This window comes from Salvia hispanica, chromosome 6 (genome assembly GCF_023119035.1).
Source record: "Salvia hispanica cultivar TCC Black 2014 chromosome 6, UniMelb_Shisp_WGS_1.0, whole genome shotgun sequence".
Taxonomy (NCBI): domain Eukaryota; kingdom Viridiplantae; phylum Streptophyta; class Magnoliopsida; order Lamiales; family Lamiaceae; genus Salvia; species Salvia hispanica.
Window position 1 is genome coordinate 28,707,998 of NC_062970.1, and position 19,025 is coordinate 28,727,022.

General features: G+C 36.0%; 1 non-coding gene and 2 pseudogenes across 1 annotated transcript; all 3 read right to left on the reverse strand.

Moving 5' to 3' along the window:
• Window positions 1–82: 82 nt before the first annotated feature.
• LOC125195073 lies at window positions 83–3,497 on the reverse strand (annotated as a pseudogene).
• A 3,740-nt stretch (window positions 3,498–7,237) lies between these two features.
• Window positions 7,238–17,572, reverse strand: LOC125195074 (annotated as a pseudogene).
• A 1,284-nt stretch (window positions 17,573–18,856) lies between these two features.
• TRNAR-CCU lies at window positions 18,857–18,929 on the reverse strand. The gene has a single exon. It is a non-coding gene; the product is annotated as a tRNA-Arg (tRNA).
• Between the last annotated feature and the right edge of the window lie 96 nt (window positions 18,930–19,025).

Consider the following 19,025-nt stretch of genomic DNA (forward strand, 5'->3'; position numbering starts at 1 on the left):
GTTTTGTTTTAGTTTGTGTTGGTAAATGTTACCACTAATTGTAAAGGATTATCTTATCTTATTTATGTAAATAAAACAATAATTCAATACAACTTCTACAACATATATACTTATTTTACACAATGAAAGACTAATTATTAGATGTATGTATGTTCTACAATATGAACTAAGTTGCATTTACATATCAATGTTACAGTTGTCAGAAACACTGCAAAAAAACATCTTCTTCTCCTTACATAGACACACCATTTACATTCAACACCCCAAAGCCAGCCAAGGATTTTACAATCTGAAATCATAAAAAAAAGCCCTTACTTTTGTCTATTACAAAACAGCAGATGTTCTAGACCCATGCAGCACTAATCAACGAAGCAAAAACAGCAGAAATCAACTCTGTTTACAAGTCGAAAGCTGCATACGGCAAAATCTAGCAGTGCCTTCTGCTCTCTGGCCCTGGCAAAAGCTTCAGTGCATCTTGCATGGTAGGCCTATCAGATGACCTACTCCTTGTGCAGAGCAGCGCAGCCTCAATGGCTGACTTCATGCCCTCGTGCAACGACGAGGAGGGAACAATGCCGTTGTCATCTCCAACTTGCCTAATCAGATCCTCCCTTTGAAGGCTCTGTGATGCATTCCCCACTCTGCCATTTGTTAACACCTCAAGAATGAGCTCTCCGAAGTTGTACACATCCATGTCGAGTTCATCCTTTATCGATGTTCTGAAACCACCTGTGTCACAACATTTTGATGCTTTAGGCATTTCACACTTGATACTCAAATTCCCAAGTATTAACAATCCATAATAAGCATATATGCTTTATTCAATGTCAAATGAACATTGCTTGAAACAGATATGTAGTAGGATTAAAATGAGTTTTATAGAACTATATAAGCAATTAAGGACCATTATGCAATCAGAAAAGGAGTTATATATAAGTATGAAAATATACCTGTGATCTCCATTCTAATCTTTGCTGGTAGAGGATTTTCTGGTGATTCAACTATTGAACTGAGTCCATACTCGGACAAATGGGGCTCCATATGTTCATCGAGAAGCACGTTTCTTGCCTTGAGATTCCCATGCGGGATATCCGGAAAGCAGTCATGATGAAGGAAGCATAAAGCCTTTGCAACTCCATGGATTATCCTGCACTTAGTCTCCCAATCTCTGCTCATCCCAATCTTCTCTGCTAGGTTTCCACTAGGTATGTAGTCATACAACAAATAAGCAACCTGATTACTGTAGCATATCCCGAGCAATCTTACCAAATTATCTTGCCTTATATCTCCGATTCTAGTAAAATACTGCAACATATCCTTCGCCTCCCACTCGATCTTCTTAGCTGAGACAGTGATCCCCGGGGGCAGAACCACTTTGCAGATCGTGTCTGGCAAAACTGTGGTTGCAACGCAGTTAAAGCTCCTCAAAACATCCTTTGCTGCAAGCTGAGGAAGCCCATCAAAAGCAACCACTTTCCACTGACCTTTACTCCCTCTTCTCAAGTAAACTATCCCAAAAACTGCAGCCATGATGAACAAGGCAATCACTGCACTCAATATGAGAACCCAAGCCAGCTTCTGAGCTCTTTTGCTCCCAAGCTGGAGCCCGTTCGAGATCCCATTTCCACGAGAGCATGGTCTCAGGGGTGCTCCACAGAGCTTCGGATTTCCCACAAACGCGCTCTCATCCATCATCTTAAATGTGTTGTTGGAAGGAATTGCACCCGAGATATCATTGTAGGATAAGTTGAGAAGCCTCAAACTCGAAGAGATCCCAAATTTGTCCGGGATGGGACCAGTTAAAGCATTGTATGACAGGTCTAGTAGGGTGAGAGCAGGGAGAGTAGCAAGCTCCACAGGTTGAGCCACTCAAATTATTGTTAGCTAAATCCATAAGCACAAGCTGCTTACAATTAGACACACTTCCTTTGACATTTCCAGATAAATTGTTCATTCCCAGTTCAATGACAACAACAGATTTACACCCCTCAAATGGAGGGATATTCCCAGACATGCCACAAGAAGCCATGGAAAGGTTCTGCAAATCAGGCAAAGACCATAAATTTGTCGGTATCACACCTCCTAGCTCTTGATTACCGGACACATTGAAATACTCAAGCCTAAAAGCTTGATCAATATCAGATGGAATCCCTCCTACAAACATATTCCTTGACAGGTCTACATATGAAATATCAGGGAAATTCCCAAACTGCAGAGAGATTTCACCTGAAAAACGGTTGTCTTCAAGTCAAAGACGAACCAGAGACGAACAATTCGAGAGGGACTGAGACAGCCCTCCTGTGAAACTATTTGAAAACAGAATCAGCTTCATCAGCTCCTCCAGCACATATACCAGCAGGAATGTTTCCCACAAGCATATTAGTGGAAACATCAACATGTTGCAGCTTTGAAAACCTGCCTAAATCCTCAGGAAGTGAGCCAGTGAAGTAATTGCTCCATATTAGGAGAGTGTCAAGCTGTGGAAGCTTAGCAATGCCATCAGGAACAGAGCCAGACATCTCATTATACATCAAGCTCAGCAATTTGAGGTTTTCCAGCTCAGAGAAGCTCTCTGGGATTGGCCCGGATAGCAGATTGTCTGAAAGATCCAAGCTTTTGAGGTTCCAGATTCTGCTGAGCTCCCATGGAATCTTCCCACTCAGCTGATTCCTGAAGAGGAAAAGAGATTCAAGTTTGGTGAGGTTGCTGAGGTGGGGTGGGATTGGTCCTGAAATTTTGCAATCTGCAATGTCAAGATATGTGAGCTCACTCATATTCCCAAACTGGCATGGAATCCCACCTTCATACAAATTGTAGCCAATCTCCATATGAGAAAGTGTGTGGAGTTTCCCCAGCTCAGGAGGTATGTTTCCATTGAGAAAATTCCCAGCTAAATGAATGAAGTGGATTGATTTGAAGGAGCCATAATCTGATGGGATTGGCCCACTGAAGTAACTCCCAGCAAAATTCAAGATTTCGAGGGAATCAAGTTTTGCAGCATCTCTAGGGAGGCCACCTGAGAAGCTGTTGCTGAAGGCATCAAGAACAACAAGATTGGTGAGATTAGAAATCCCAGGTGGGAAATCACCAGAGAAATTGTTCCTGCTTATGTCTAATGATGTCAGGCTTTTGAGGTTGATATCCCAGGTGGGAGTTTGCCTGAGAAGGAGTTGTGGCTGAGGTTGAGGTCGATGAGATCGGAGAAGAGATTGAAGTGCTTTCCTGATAGAGAGCCGCGGAGATTCTTCATAGAGAGGTCTAAGGAGGTGATTTTGGTGGAGTTGTGGTTGCATTTGATTCCAGTCCATGAGCATGCATGGATTTGGGGGGGAAGGGTGGGGTTGAGAGGGTAGAGACCAGTCACTCAAGGTGTTGGAGTGATCAAGAATTTCATTTTTTAGGTTTAAAAGGGCATAGGAGAGAGGATCATCATGTGCAACTATTGGCTGCATCAACAATATCAAAGGGGTTAGCAGAATTAGGTGGAGAATCTCCATTGGAACTTGCATCTCTCATTTGCAGAAGAAAAGTTTCTCATTATTACGGATATTAGCGAGAAAAAGTTACAAATTCAGGGACCGGGTTTTAATTTTCAGAAACTTTAAAGTCAATAACGTAATTTAATTTCCCAAAACTCAACGAGTATGATGTACTTAATTTAAACCTCGATTTTGGTATAGTTTATCTTTTTAAAATCAATGTCGTTAAACTGTATTTAGTCAAATGGGCAAAGTACGAAGTTATTCAAAATGTCTAGTTACTACTTGTAAGTTTAGTGTTTAAGATGAATGTTGGATTTTTTTAAGATGTGGACATTTGCTTCTTTAATTCAAGTGCATTGTCACAATCAATATTTATGGACACTCGCTTTTCTTTCCGTTATAGTGTGTCGTCCTAAAAAATATGTGCGTTCATAAATTTATCAATGATATATACTCTATAATTACAATCCTATGCAATTTGGTCAAAAATAAAAAAATTCAAGCAATTTCTCTTCTTTTTCCCTATTTTGTTGTTGAATGTGCATGGCATAGTAAATTGGTGTGGGTTTGGCATGGAATACATTAAGACAAGTGTGTTCAGATTTCAGAAGCAATTCAAGAAAGCTTCTGCAAATATTTATTAGACAATAAATTTGTTCACAAGGTTTCCCGGTGGTACCCTCGTGAACTTGCATATTTGTTTCATTGTCCCCATCTTTATTTTTGAGATAGTTTTGTTTTTGGATTTTCGAATAATTCATGAAATTTCCATACTTTGAATTTTTGCAATGAAAAAATTGATGACCACTTTAGCCAGAAGCCTTGATATTAAATTAAGTCCCAACTCCCAACTAAATTTTCATTTTTAGAGAAACTCATTTGCGTCTTCTAAGGTTTTTTATGATTATAAAAAAGGACAGTTTAGAGAAGCTGCCAAAATCCCACGTTAATTCTGGGAAAACTCCATGAAAATCTCATACCTCAAAACATCTAGAAAATAATGGAGCTAGTAATGACAAAGTTTTCTTTTTAAAAGATGTCAGAGTTGTTGCATTAATCTAATCCCAAATCAGCACACCAGCTTTTTCAGCACAAATTTCTATAGCATTTCAACTAAATGCAGCTTTCCTAAAGTTGGTTATTAAATTTCTCAATATAGTAATCACGAGGAAAACTAGTTGTTAGTTAGCACTTAGCAAATCAATTCAATTTCAAATTAAATCACCATACATATCACAACAACTTTAAACTCATGCTAATCCGTTCACCAAAATTTATCTCACTTTGACCCGACACAAGTTTTAAAAAATGTAATGAAAAGTGAGTTAAAAAGTTAGTGGATTGTGTGTCCTACTTATATATTAGTTTTATAATAAAATGCGAATAGGAATGAGTGAGTGGAATATGAGGTCCACTACCAAAAATGGTAAAAGTGAAATGGACAAATTTTGAGGGACGAATGGAAATGAAAAAATTGGACAAATTTTGGTGGATGGATGTAGTAGTAGGACTTATTTTTATTTCTTCTTTTAAAATGTTTTTCGATTGCATTTGTCTGTTAGATGAAAATGAATAATTAAATTTATAGTACTAATTAAATCTTGAAAATCGTATAATTTAAATGTTTAAAATAACATTAATAGTGATAGTATTAACTTCAAATTAAAATACCTTGGATGAGCTATGACTAAATTTCTTGATGAGATGTTGCAGGAGATGGCCATGAAATTGTTATTCACGAACATAAGCGTGTCAATGTAGAACTTCTTCATGTCAATGTAGAACTTCTTCAAATTGAGTGGCTCTAACAAATTGTGATGGTTTAAAATTGTATTTATAGATGAAAAATGAATAAAAATCAAATTGTTAAATAAAATAAAAGCTTAAAAAATTGGGCGTTATAGTGTGATTCCATGCCCAGGTCGGACCATAGCTTGCACCCAATCTCCCACCTCCAAAACGGTATAAGACGAAGTACATGGCCTCCACAAGGGGCAAATACTCCACCTAAAAAAATTAATTTATACTTCTTTTAATAATTAAGTTTAGATTTTTTTTAAATATCCTTATTTATGCTCCTTCTTAATTTATTAAAATGTCTTTATTATGTGAGTATATTTTTGCCTCACACATATAGAATTCCTGGCTCCGTCCTTGTCTAAGACCATGCCTCATCCTCACGTCCGCCTCCGCCAACGCATTGGGTTCGAACTGGACCGTAAATTCCAAGGTTCGGTTCCATTTTAGTATGGGCAAGTGACGCTCTAATCGTGAAAGTCCAACCCCAATTCAAACCATACAATTAAGCTTACGAGACCAAGATTAATTTGAAATTTAAGAAATTAGCATGTGTTGGTATAATTTTAGCTCAAATATATCAAAATTTGGCTCCGTTACTCTAATTAATTTAAACTACCCTGAATACATATTTTAATTAAAATCCCCCCTAAATGTTCGAGGCGAAGCTCGATTTAGCTCAAGCACCCCCAACAAGAAAATGATTTGTTAGACATATGAATCTAGTACTATTATTTTTAAAAAATCAGTTTCAGCGTAACTGTAGTAGAAATATTAGATTAAAATTTAAAGTGCATGCATTCGGGATTTGTAAAATTGAAAACGAAATCCACTCTCAAATAAGGACTGATGACACGACTTTTAACGAACCAAAAGCATGAGGTAAGTGTCGTTTTTATTGACTGTCAAATGGGTAATACCATAAACATATTCGTTTTGATTAAATATCCTATAGATTAAATAGCTGTGATCATTGTGTTCCATTTCTTCATAAATTAGTAAGGTTAGAAACAAAAAACAACCCAACCCAACCCAATGCTACTATTTACGTTCATGTCGATAGAGAAAGGAACACAGAAACTGAATTCCTATGTTTCATCTTATTTTAGCAATAGTAGTCGTGCCATTATTATCCTGTTCGTGCATGGAACTGAATCAATTGATTTTTTATTTAATAAATCTAAAACAGTAAAATAAATACAAAATAAATAGTTAATGAAGTGTTTTTAAGAAAATATAACATTTTGAAAAGAAAAAAAAAACCTGACCACAGTGTGCTATAGAGTGCCGTTGAAGATAATGAGTTGCCAAATTGGAGACATAGGGGGGCAAATTGGTCTTTACGGATGCCGCTAATATAGGAAATTATGTAGTGGCACAGAAACAAATGAGACATATACTCAATCATGAAGCAAGAAAATCAACAGTCAATCATAGATTAATTTATAATCTTCCTTAATTACACACGTATGATAATGGTCATAATAGTACCCTTGCTAGTGGATGTAATGACGAGGGAAAAAGAGCTAAATAGTAGACAAATTAAATGCAATATTTAAATTCTTTAATGCAATTATTACCTGAAAATGTACTTTTTACTAGCTCCACTAACATATATTAAAATCAATAAACATATATAATTGAACAAATAGTCTATATAGATCAACCAAATTGGTCAAAAAGAACAGAAAAAGAAGATCGTTTGCGATGTAGCCAATTCATTTTGATTGGTATGATAATATTTATTAATGAAAACAATATTAATGGATTCATCCTGTTTATCTGGAAGAAAAAATGGTCCATAAAAATCCGAATTACATGATGATTCGAATATATGGAATATTTAAAATGTTAAGATTATTTGAATATTACTGGCTGATTGTTAAACATAGTAGTACTTGTTAAGAATAAAATCGGTGTCTTTGTAAGAGTGAATGGCAAGTACTATGAATCTCGATTCAATATTCCACCGCCTAAATAAAAATTAAAGAAAAATCATGCAAATCTAACCACACTCCAATTACCCATTCAAATTCAAAAGCAACCTCACTGTAATTCTTTATTAGTATCAAACAATACCCAATCACTTCTCTTTACAAATCATTGGCCCATCAAAGAAAATTTCTTTATGGACCACACCATTGTGAAGTCGACCTGCTGTGTGTGTGCACGCAAGCTGACTTGGCATACTATTATACTAGTAATGAATAAACCTTTGAAGAAGAACACCAAAATCAGCTTCAACTGCTTGTTTTATAACATTGTTATTGACTGAATTGCATATTAATTAGTTGAAATGATAAAGCATCAGGATGAGGTGAAGAAAAAGTGTACACACCTCAATAACTATGGCAAGATCAACAACAATGCTTGTAACATATCCAAGAACGAGACTAATCACGCTCCTGGCTACAGATGATGAACCAATATCCACATCAATCTGCAGCAAGAAAGTACAAATTCATACTCCAGTTAGGGAGAGAGCCAAAGACATCCACCAGATATACTGATGGAAGTTTACAGATAATAATTATAACTATCAGAGATCCAAACACGAGAAATTGTTCGGGGATGGGAACAATTAAAACTAGGACCTAACCTCAAGAAAATTGTCTTGTCTAACGTAGTTGCATGTTACTGCCTTTCCAAGAATGCATGATTTTGTTCCAACAGCACGTTTTACCATCCAGTAACCCTGTTGTTAACAGCAATACGAATTGTGGAGCTATAGAAGTTACCAATAGTTGAGATACAAAAACATTGATACCTCTACAATGCTAGGAATAAGTTTGAATCTTGAATCACGATACATGCCAGTGCCATCAATAAATTTTCCCAAGAGTGAGTTCTTGATTACAGGCCTGTCCGCAGCATAATATAGAACAAGGCTATAGTTTGGTCTAGCTGGCACCTGATACAGTTTAAACAGTATATAAAATTTTCTCATTTAAATGCTCTGAACTTAAATATTCCTAGAAAAAAACATAAATTTTTTAAAGGCCGCGGCACGGTGGACCCCGAACCCTCTTATTCTAGTTTGTCATAACACACTTACTTTTGTGAAAGTTATGTTTACTTTCATGCTATAACCTTTAAATACGTCTGACAGTGACGTTATTACACAAAACTTTATAGGTTTTCAACAGGGGATTTAGAGAAAATTATTCAAATTGATGGAGAAATGGTCCACTTTTAGACGTCTTGAACGGGGGTGGGGAACAGAAAATATATTTTACATTTTTAAATTCATGTGTTATAACTTATAGTAAGTAACTATTAAGATCCTACGTGCTTTGAGAATTTAATTGTGGCATGCTATGATACGGATAGTCAGCCAAGTGGGTCCCGCGGGATAGCTCCACAAATCTAGCTGATTGGTTAGTTTGTTCAAGCAAACGATGGAGAAGATATGGGGAGAAGAAATAGGCAATCTTTTTAAAGCTTGTTTTTTTTGATTTGTTTAGCTGCATTAATCGTCTATAAATTTTAAATTATTAGGAGATAAAATCATTTAAGATCAGTTTATTGACGAGTTTTTTCGTAGGCCCCCTTCGTGAGGATTAGGCCTCTGCGGAGGATTTCATTTTCCCTGTTTTGCTATTCAGTTTCTTTCAATAAAGTCGAGCATTTCTAATTCCAACTTCTATTTTACTCTCTATGGTATTGTCCGGTAGTTAGTGTGAGAAATCTTTTGCGCCTTTTCCCCTTTAACAATTGGTGCGGTGAACGATGGTCCCTCCGCGTCCCAGGGACACCCTTTAGATGGTTTGGAGAAGGTTGTCGGCAATCGGAGAAGAGGCGAAGACGTTGGCCATTGTGGTCAATGAATTGAAAATTAATCCTGAAAATGGAAAAAGTGTATCGCGCTGGGGTCTCCTCGGGGGTTGGGGGGCGGGAAATCGGGGCCCGAACAGCACTACTAGTTGCCTAAAGTTTGCCCCAGGGGGCACGGCTCCAACATGAAAATTTCGGTGGCCACCACCAACCCAAATCCCCACATTCGCGGCCGTGCGTCGCGTGGCTCCCCGGGCTGCGGCTTCTGGTGTCTAAAATTCCACCGGAGAATCGCGTGAGTGTTTCCATGGAAGCCTTGGGGGCCCTGCCGTACCATGGATCAACTCCACGCAGAATTCCCCTCTATCTTGGGACCGGTTTTTGCGGAAATGATGAAATGTTTTGGTGATTAAAAACATGGAAACCCGAGCTTTCTGTTCGCCAGGAGATACCAGCTATTACCCCGCTGCAATCCACACGATATCGACATTGCGATCAATACGTGCCCCTGCTCTTGGCAGTTCAACAGCCCTTCCACCTCCAGTTCTGGTGCCTTACCATCTCCCACCTGTCCACCTCTACAACAGGGGACAGACCGTTGTTGTCCTCTATCCGCCTAAAACACTAAGGAGAATACTCTACACACCATCCCAAAAACCCCTACCTATACAGCAAACGTGCACACCTTTTCAGCACAACACCCATTCCACCTCCAGTTTTGGTGCCTCTACCATCTCCTCCTAGTCTATCTACACCAGCAACTACACCTACACTACACCAGTGACAGCACCGCTGTTGTCCACCCCCAAACCCCTTTACATTCTGCAGTTTCAACCTCCATTCTCTTCCTTGCTGCGTTGTTTAGTTTCCGCTGCTAGCCACCAATCTATGCAGACGATGGTTTCCTTTCCCGGGCTTCCCATATGCAGCAGTTGGCGCTCCTTTCTCCTATCTAGTCATGCTGCAATTCCTTCATATAGTGCGTCATCTTCAATGGTTTGATGCTCTGGCTACTAACGGGAAGATGAGTTTGAACCTCCACCGAGAAAGTGTTGTGTTTCGATTTTGAGCTCAACCTTGAGGGCAAGGTTGTTTCGAGAGTGAGGCAGTTGATAAAAGTCTAGCCAAGTGGGGCCAGCAGGATAGCTCCACAATCTAGTGATTTTAGTTGTTAGCTAACTGATGGAAAAATGGGAGAAGAAATAGGCAATCTTTGTTATTTTGATTTTTTGTTGCATTAATCGTCTATAAATATTAGATTTTAGGGGAAAACATCTTGGGGAGATCAGTTATTAGGGGGAGTTTTCTAGGCTCCTTTGTGAGGATTAGGCCCGCCGGAGGATTCACTACTTTCCTGTTTTGCTATTCAGTTTCTTTCATAAAGTCGAGCATTTTAATTCCAATTCTATTTTACCTCTTTATTCTTGCGGGGTTCTGTCCAGTAGTTAGTGTGAGAAATCTGTTTGACAGCCTTTACTCCGCACCAATTGTTAGGAGTAAGGCTGTCAACAGACTCACACTAACTACTGGGCAAAAACCATAGAATAAAATAGAAGTTGGAATTTAAAAAGCTCATTTATTGAAAAACTGAATAGCAAAACAGGAAAGTGAAATCGAGGGCTAATCCTCACGAAGGAGGCCTCGAGAAAAACTAATAAACTGATCTCTCCAAATTTATCTCCAAGAATCTAATATTTATAGCGATTAATGCCTAAACAAATCAAAATAACAAGCTTTAAAAAGATTGCCTATTTCTTCTCCCCATATCTTCTCCATCAGTTAGCTTGAACAAACTAACCAATCACTAGATTTGTGGAGCTTATCCTGGCAACTTAACTATCCCTATCATGCTATCTGTGTGACAGGTGAAGAAGTGCTCTCATTATTATTAATAGAATAATAGTAACACTTTTTTTGGAATTTGAAGAATCAGAAAATCTTTTTCCCCGTAGAATGTTAACCTTTTTGGAACAGATGATTATATCCCCTTCATCTGTCCCTCTCCCCCATAAAATTCTCACCGGGGGTTGATTCAGAGGATTGTGTTTACCCAACATGATACGAAACCCCATAGTTTCAATACACAGCACTCATCTTTAGGACTAACAGCTTCTTAAATTTGGGGGAAATATTTGACTTGACACAAGATTCAGACAAAACAAAAAGATTTACTTGAAAGTGTTACATATAACTATGAATGGAAAAACATTTTTAAAGGTTTTTTTTTATCGAATAGTGACAACTAAAGCTCCCAAGTTTATAATTCTAATTTCTAAACACGGATTATGAACTGAGATACCCATAAGTAAAATTTTTCGGCAAATGAAATTTTTTTCAGTTGGAGTTTTGTAACATCACTTTTAAAATTCCCGGGGCCAAAGGGTTTTGGATGCAGTGCAACCTTTTTAGGGACAATTTTCCACCTTGAACCCGTCAACTGCTACTAGCTTGAAAGGGTTTTTCCCCCCCTTTACCCCAAGGGCGTCAGGGCAACACAAAACATTTGAAAAATAAAAGGGCCCTAATTATTGAACAGTATGGATCAAATAAAATAACCATGAAAAAAACACTACTAGAAGCTGTCCTTGTAATAAGCTGTCTACCTTCATGCCATCTTTCAAGTATGTCTTCCCCCCGATCATGAATCCAGAACCATCAGGAGATGACCAGCAATTCTTGTCCCCCTTTTTATCCTTCGCTCTCCTCATGGTCCCATGAAACTCATCTGAATCGGTTTGGGGGAAAACAAGTGTATTCAACACACTTGATTCTTGCCCTGTACCAGATGATAAAATTAATAAAATTTGCAGAATAGTGTGAATGACTAGTGCATAATAACCTATTAATGGTGGTAACATATTAAATAAAAAGTAGTAGTTCGTCAATGAGATTTCGTGTAGAAAAACACCTGAACCCCTTTTTTGCTGATAGCCCCTGCTATGGCCCGGGGATATGTTTTCATTTAACCCATGTCCTGACATAAAACAAAAAACAAAGAATTTGTGAAGTTTGTAAAGGCGACATCAAGTTTTTACTACCATTGAATAAACTAAACCTTATTGACTTCTAACCCCTGCCACAGTTAAGTACAAGGCTCTATTCAGCATTTTGGGAGACCATTTGTACATTTTATGAAGACAAAAGGAAAACTGTTAACTGTCATAAAGGAAGTTTACTAGATTAGAATTCCCATTACAATCTATAAAAATCAAGTGAATAGCTGCTGACAGTTTTGCATCTGTCACTATCAGTCATGTCATACCCTAAGTGATGTAACATGAAGCACATAAAAAAAACATAACTTCAAAAGAGAAAAAAAAAAGGCCTAAAACAACAAAAAAAATTCTTAAAAAAAGAGTAAATACATTAAAGTTAAAGTGAAAAGGTTCTATTATAATGTTGCTATTTTATGAAAAATCTAGACAGGCCAATTTCTTATAACCCAAATAAAATTCCTTTGGGAAGGGGAAACTTCTCGATATAATGGCATGTGAATTTATGTTTACTTGTTTAGGATAACATCAAAGGCTAGAAGAAAAAATTCAACTGACCCAAAGTTTGCATAATTAAGGAAGTATATTTTTTCCCCAATAAGCATATAAAAAAAAAAAAGACACTAAACTACGTAATTGATTAATAAATTTAAACTTTGATAGTTAGATATCATGTTTTTTTGTTTATGTACTATTCTGAATAAAAGGAATGCTTCATTAATTTTTGGCACATTGTTTCTTGAAAGGAAAATAGATATTTCCCCAGCTTTGTCGACTAGACTTCAAAGTATTACAAACCTGATTTGATTTAAATCCCATAAGGAACAGTCTTTTCAAACTTGGACAGTGTTATTCCTCCACTTGAACCAACCTTTGGGGTTTATTTCTAGTGTTTGTGTGATGAGACATCTTGCACCATTTGCTGAAGAAGATGTGCTTAAATCCTCATCTCCCATGTGGAAGCTACAGGGAAAAAAGGTTAAAAGAAAGAGTCAAGAATTATTTATGTTTTATAAACTTAAAATATAAAATACTTGAGTTACAAATACTCGACAAGCATTATGGCAAGAAGAACAATGAGAATGTACAAAATACATAAACTAATAATAGAATATGTAATTCATGTATGCTAAAACCAATGAGGATGACCCAAAGAAAGGATTTAGGCCCATTAATGTGTTTGGGAAACCCCCAGATTATAAGATGGTGAGAGAAAAATTGGATTTAAAAGTATAGAGTATCTCCTTAAGAGCAACTTTAATAAAAATTTTAATAGCTTTTTTTTTGGAAAAATGTATTTTGTAATTTGTACTTCAAGTTGGGTGGGAAATGCACATTCAAACAAAATGCTTCTGTTCAGCAGAAAATTTTCTTAGGGTTTAAATTTTTTGTGCGTTCGTAGCCGGATCTTGGAGGCGATTCTTGTGTATAAAAGGAAAATTTGCAGGATTGCTGCACCAATAATGTGCATCATATTGTCAATCACAAAACTGTCAGTTTTAGACCCCCAATCTAGAAACTTGATCTGAATGTTTACCTTTATTTGCATCAGGAAACAATTCATTTTATAGGCATCACAATCAGAAAATTACTAATCCACAATTTTTTCACAGAACTATTAAATCTTAAACTACACAAACAGTAAAGCAGAAAAAAACCAATATATAGTCTGTTTCAATTTGAATAAATGGACCGACGAAAAGCTCAAAAGGGGTGGGCCACAGTATTATATTTTCTGTTAAAATGATGTAACAGTGAGCTCTATACAAATCTGGTGAATTGCATGTGATCAAATAAGTTAAGGGGTGAACAATCTCAAACCCCTCAAAGTAAAAACAAGAATATCACAATAATCAATTTGATATACTACTACATTATAATTTAGTAATTTTGACAAAATTTTAAATTATTAACTCTTTATCTTTGTATTTTGTCCAAGACACAAGATGGATTATTAATGTACGGGCACATAAAAAAGAATGGGTTAAACTTCTAAATATTGGCAAAAAGGGGAAAAGAATACAGATACTTACTGTATATGTTCCATCTTGTCCGCGAAACCATTGCCTTGAAAAGACGAAGTCCCTCTTTGACTGCCACCTGCACATTGTAAAATCTCTGAATCGGCAGAAAATAAAATATAACCACACTAACTTAAAATAGAAAGACTAAAACTTTAATTGTGCCATTGTTCATCTTCAAATCCCTTTAGCAGTTAGCACCAGAAGGAAAAAATGATAAACCATGAATCTGATTAACTAGGTACTCACCAAGTTAGATAAAGTGGTGAAAGTCCCATACACAACATCATAGTGTCCATTTATAGAATCAATCAACTCCAAGTCACCAGTCAAACATCCCACCTGTGAAAGAACCATCAAATTGAATTTAATTGGAAAAGCAGGCACAAAACAAAAACTGACACACTTACTGTTTTCTCCTTTTTGATCCCGTATTTAACACAATTTCAAAACGGTATCCCATATCTACAACACCAACAGGGTTTGACCAGTACCCCTTTACCATTCTATAAAACAATGCATTGGGAAAATTCAATACATAATCATAACTTTTCCATCAAACTTCAACCAAACAATTTTTATTGCTGGATTCAAAAAAAGCACATCACAGGACAAAAGAAGTGGCAAATAAAAAACAATATCACCCAATCATTTTTTGACATCAACATTATTCTCCTTTTTGGCTTTCAAGCAGAATGTACCATTGACTGTGCGGACACATCTCCATTCATGTGCTTCAACAGCATCACCACCATCTGCATCATAACATGTCTCTACACCATTCCCAGATATGCCCGATGCTTTGCGCACAAGCATTTCTGGCCCTGTAAACAATAAAATGGAACAAAAGATTGAAGAAATTTTTGTAGCAATAAACAAATTAGATTAGAAATACAAATTTATATAGACATACGTCACAGACAATAGAGACCTTCTGCAATTATACAAGCAAAAAATAATCTCAGCAGTTACTATGAAAAACAGAGCAACCTTACCTTGTCCAATCCTAATTAGCCTTTTCAGACCATGAGCATAATGCCGCACTCTATGCCGATGACCCTCCAGGTCAATCCTTACAAAAAATAAATAAAACAACCTTAGAGTTTATTGGAGCACTGCCAGCTCTAAATTTGAGTAGAATTTAGTACACATTTAAAATCACAGAGCAAAAGTATCCTCCCAACTTTGCAGTTATAGAGATGAACTGACCATTCTAAATTAACAAAGGAAATTGGAAACATCACATGTAAAATAGCATATCTATCAGAAATTGTGGCAGTACTGAAAGAACAAAGAGTAGTGTCGAGCAAAAGTCAGATAATAAAAACCAATTCAAACTTCTCTAGTTGTACAAATTTCTATCTCAGTGTATTCACCTTGAGAAAGAAGCTAACATGATAAGTTACAAAATATGATTCTTATTATATAACACATGACAATTTTTACACAAGGGAAACGTAAACCTGGAACACTTTATTACTATAAGTATAAATATAGAGAATCTGAACATACTCATTCTCCATATTCAGCTTGTTTCTCACACTAGCACCCTGTGATAACTCGTACTCTACCTACAATTCAAAAGTAGTGTGAGACACTGCAGCAGTTAAAAAGAAAAATGCAGCCATTTAGTTCATTGCCATGAAGTTATCTACGCCAAACTTGAATAATATCATGAATTATGTCTGCTACCTAACGAAAAGGAAGTAAGCATACATTACTCAGATAAGTTAGACGCGTTAATGAATGTGAATAAATCATAGTAGAAAATAGTACTCCTTAAACAACAGTTTCAAAATTGTACATACGTCCAGCCAAATACTAAGAACATAAGGTTCCTGTAAAAGTAAAGTTGAACCAATGTAACCATAAAATACTAAAGCCAGCATGGTTATTAATGGTGAACAAATAAAAGTATATAATAAACATATTTTATTTGAAAAGACCAAATAATATAAATGCCTTATATTGTTATTTTCTCTTGTACCACTTGTTTAGCATGATCAAATGCTTCCATCCATTTTCGGGCATCACCAGCTGTAGCACAAGCAATCTGCAGCAAGAAAAATCAACCTGAGTAACTTCAAGAATAACCAAATCCCATATCAAACAGAGGAAAAACCAGAACAACTTTTGGCTATTTAAGGAGCCATTGCTCAGATTAGAACACATGAGTATTATATTGAGCAATATAAAAGAGATACAGAAGATATAATTTCACACAGTTGTTAGCATGCATCACAAGTTAGTTACTCTAACGTGATTATATTAGAGATTGAGCTAACATTAAAACAAAAGCTAACACAAGTGAAACTGCAGAAAGGGATTAACAATTTCCAGTCTCTTCAGAAGATCACATATAATGATTTTATCACTTACTTCACCCTTTTTTGCTTCATCCAAACGATTGTAGAACCTTAGTGGATACACATCCTACAAAATGATCAGAAATTTTTCAGAGAGAAACCAAGTTCTTTATCTTTGTAAACAATAAGTTCCATGTAACTTAAGTAATACGTTAATTCAAGGATAATAATATGTGATAAAACAGACAAAATATAAATTCTAAGAAAACGTAAGAAGACTGAGGGAATACTACAGAGGCCTTACACCATGGTTCACCTTCCGTCGACCCAATTCCTCTACCAGAAGTGTATGCCCTATGACACCCCTTCGAATAGGCCTCTGAAATAAATGTAATGCGGAGTTATTGGATATCAAAGTCTTTGCTTTAAGAAACTAATTATATTTATTGTAGATGAGAACCATCGAGAACCTGCAACATACTATATAGAGAGCAATACTTATATTAAATGAATAATCAAACACAAGAATATGGAAGGAGGTCATTCTTTGTAGATTAAGTTTTAGAGAAGTTCCACTGTATATCAATGTAGCATAAGTGGATACATGGCTCCAATCCAAACATGCGAGTGAAAAGTATAGTAGTAGTAACTAATTGATGCATGACTCAAAAATCCCTACCCGTATTTACAACACTGCTCCATAATTCAATCCGAAATCAATTCAGAAAACGTAACCCTGGAGCTAAGTGATCAATTAAATTAACAGCTAAAATAAAACAAAAATCCAAGGAAAACACAAATGGAAATCTGGAAGGTGATCGCAGAGAGAGATATACAATGCCGGGATTGTCCTGAGGGTCGCGTTTGTACATCTCCATATACTTGCCGCGTATAGAGAGAAAGCGGAAGTGGCAATACTCGCGCCCTATTTTATTGACACCGAGATGATAAACCCAGCCGGAATACTCAAACCTCTCGCCACCGTCGCCGTCGCCGCCGACCTTGTGGGCCATTGCGAAGAATCAATGGAATATAGATAATTGTATGGAGAATTTGAAGTGAAATTGAGAGTTTGATGTGAATCAAAAACTATATTTTCAAACACCCTCCGCCTCATTGTGCGCCAGAAGATTTTCTGCAAATTTAAATGAACATTGTCATTCATGGGCAGGCAGTTATCGATGGACGAAGGACTGCCATTTCCACTCTCTTTCTACCTTCAAATAGAATCAAATAAAATTACTATGCTCTAAATTTTAAAATATTCTAATTTAATTAAGTATTGTAAAATGGCTCTCACTTAAAAAAAATATGACCTGCACTTTAATAAAAGCAGTTAAATTAGCCTGAATTTTAAAAATTTATTTGCATGTTTGGTATAATGTTTTTGGAAATTTTTTCTTTATATATTTTTATTTGCATGGTTTTGGTATAAATGGTTTGGTAATTTGTTTGTGTTAAAATAAAAGAAATGTGTCGCGTGATCAAAGGAGATGAGTTTCTTAAGCTATTTAAGAAGCCAATGATCTTTGATACAATTGCACAAATTACTACTCTATAGTCTTGTGATTAACTCTAGTCAAATTTCTTTATTCTTAGTTTATGTTGTGGGAGACTTGGAGAAGCTTAAGTACAAGGGTGAGTGTTTCCTCAATGGCTTGTAAGTTAGTAATATTGCACGGAGTCAAGCTCAGAGGAAGACGAATATTATGGATTGTTAATGTTTGTGAATGTTTATTAAGTACTTCCTTCATTTTATGGTAGATATCATATTTAAGAGGGAGATGCATATTGTGGATTGTTAATGTTTGTGAATGTTTATTAAGTACTTCCTTCATTTTAAGGTAGATATCATATTTAAGAGGGAGATGAATATTGTGGATTATTAATGTTTGTGAATGTTTATTAAGTACTTCCTTCATTTTAAGGTTGATATCATATTTAAGAGGGAGATGAATATTGTGGATTGTTAATGTTTGTGAATGTTTATTAAGTACTTCCTTCATTTTAAGGTAGATGTCATATTTAAGAGATGACACGAGATATTATAAGATATTATTTTCTTTATTCCAAAGTAGGTGTTATACTTGAGATACTAGATTTTATGAAAATGTTATTTTATGTACTATTAATTACTATTAAAAAGAGAAATAATATATATTTGTATATATTAACATGAGAAAAACTTTTAGAAAAAACAAATTTTGACAAACTAAAAGAAAAGATATAGGAAGATATAACGAGTTATCCTCCGTGTGTTGGTAATTGTCTTCTTTCCCTTTTTTTCATATTTCTTGTCCTTTTGTTTTTTTAAATAGGGATATTTGTTCCTAAAATCATTAATTGTGTGTTACTACTATTTTTAAACCCAGTCCAAATAAGACATCTTCAGCAAAAATTATTCTATATGGGCTACTGTAAAGTATTCATGATATATAAGTAAAATACCAAATTTTGATTAAGTGAACCAGCCAAAACACACACGCGCCAGGTAGGGGTCGAACCTACGACTTTCTGCTTAGGAAACAGACGCTCTATCCACTGAGCTACAGGCGCCTTTTGTTCTTTGTAATTATATTAATGATTTATAATACTACAATCCTTTATAGCCGATTTATTATACTTGTGCAATGAGTCTAAACTTTTAAAATG